A 654-nucleotide genomic window follows, 5' to 3' on the forward strand; every position below is an offset into this window, starting at 1 on the left:
CAAGAGAGAGAGAGAAATTCTTTTAGAGTGAGAAACTTCAGTCTTTTGGGTTGAACACACAAATGACGCCTCACTGCCTCTATTTATAGAGTTTAGCTTCGGAAAAAAAGGTCAGCTTCGGAAATCGCATGCATTGGCCGGTTTTAGGGTCGGATTTCGGCAGCACAAGCCATCTCTGGCTGCCGGACACGTGGCAGACATGGAGAAGAAAAAGGATTTTTGTCCGATTTCGTTCATTGCATCTTCTCCCATATTTTCGCAAATATTTTCTCCGGATTTTGTCAGGATTTTCTCTGGCTTTTCTTGTCGGAAATTGCCAAGTGTCAAAGCTGTCGAGTGCAGATACACTGAACCTTGCCGGATCGGATTTTCTCCGGATTTCCTCGATCGGCCATTGACAGAAATGATGAAGTCTCGACACTCTTCGTTCCTTCTTCGTTTCTTCGGCGATCCGCTTCGATCAAACTTCATACTTAGCCATTTCATGGCTTTGGGACGAAACGCTTTGCTTTGATTTCGGTCCCAACTTCACACGGTCGGTAACGCACCTCTCCGGCTACGTTTCATCGCACATCTCTCGACCACCTTTCGCTCCCTTCGATTACGCCTCGATCGAACTTCGTTTTTACTCCTTCCAACTCTATCGGAGTTCTT

This window comes from Capsella rubella, unplaced genomic scaffold (genome assembly GCF_000375325.1).
Source record: "Capsella rubella cultivar Monte Gargano unplaced genomic scaffold, Caprub1_0 scaffold_7, whole genome shotgun sequence".
Classification (NCBI taxonomy): Eukaryota; Viridiplantae; Streptophyta; class Magnoliopsida; order Brassicales; family Brassicaceae; genus Capsella; species Capsella rubella.